The following is a 1,492-nucleotide window of genomic DNA, read 5'->3' on the forward strand; positions in this document are numbered from 1 at the left end:
TTCTGATGAGTTAGGACACTGCAGCAGGCTCTCCTGTTCTCTCCACTGGTAGTAAAACACTGTACTCACTGAAGTTAGTAGAAACCTGTAAGTTCAATTTAATTGGGGTTACAACCTGGCCCACTCCCTTTCCCATATGCTCAGTGGGACCTATGAATTTGTGTACTGTGACCTCATGAAAACTTAAATCACAGAACATACGCAATGTTGCAGACATCTAGGCAAAAGTTACACTTAGATGGTGATCCTGCTGCTGTGGATGGAATAGCACAGAAGGCCGTGACAGTCTGCACAATTCTCTGTTCATCTCATCTGTTCACAAGATGAGATCTTGCTGTGCCATGCAATAGCCCTCTTCATAATCCCATATGGTACATATGACGTTATAATGGTGAAAAGCAACTCCAAAGAAAGTACAAAGAGATTACGTTGGTTTATCCAATAAATAAAATTTTATAGGAAAAATTATTATGTGGAATCATAAATCTGGAAAGATTAATTATAAAGGTTCAATCTAGGAAGCTATAGCAAGATTGGTCTGTCAAGATGTTCTTGATAGCTTCTTCTGCTGTCAAATTCAGATACAGGCATTCTTGCTTCTTTAAAAAGCAAGCCATTTATTCCTCAAAAGAATATCAAGCAGGAACCTGACTCATGTATTAATAGGTAATACTTTTATAATGTATTTCACCCAGAAGCGTTCAAGAGTCTGATCTGGGATATCCTTTGTGTATTTCTTTTACAAAGGTACTTAGTCTATTTCTGCTTTTTCTTCCCCTTGCCATGAATCAACCAAGTTGTAAATAAATCATGCCTCATTTCCACTAAACCCAAGGCAGCAGACCTATTGGCGTAATGAAATGCGGAGACATTCCCTGCAGAACACACTACGGGATCGTGTGTTGTTATGGGATCATGTGCAGCACAGGCTCCTACATGCGTTTCCTATTCTCCAGGCTCGGGTGAACACGGTCTCACGGATTTCGCTGGCGTTACTCATCATTCACCACATGAAAAAGCAGGGCAGCAAAATAAAGGAACGTCACACAAGCCTCACGTCTCAGAATCCCCGCTCTGCTGCCGCCCCAGTCCCTGCACACACGGGACCCGCTCCACAGCCCAGCCCTGCGCTCCAGACGCTGCTGGGACATTTTTAGATTTCTGCCTCTAAATAAATCACAGGGTTTTTTGTTTTTTGGTTTTTTTTTTCCTCTCGGTGTTCCAGATAATTTCAAGGACACCGTCGGCCAGAGCCTCCCCCGGCGCCGCCCGCGAGCAGACGGGCCTGCCGCGCACCTGCCGCCCTCGCTGGCCGCAGGCGAAGCGGCCCCGGGCGGGGGGAACAGCGCTCCCCGCGCTTATTCCCGCGGCTTTCCCCCACGCTGCTGTCACGGCCTCGCTTTTTTTCGGGCAGCGGAACGCAGGAGGGGAACGCCCGCCGTGGCGGGAGCGAAGGCGTTCCCGGCCTGAGCCCGCCCGGCTTCCGTCTCAG

Source organism: Ammospiza nelsoni, chromosome 14 (genome assembly GCF_027579445.1).
Source record: "Ammospiza nelsoni isolate bAmmNel1 chromosome 14, bAmmNel1.pri, whole genome shotgun sequence".
NCBI lineage: Eukaryota > Metazoa > Chordata > Aves > Passeriformes > Passerellidae > Ammospiza > Ammospiza nelsoni.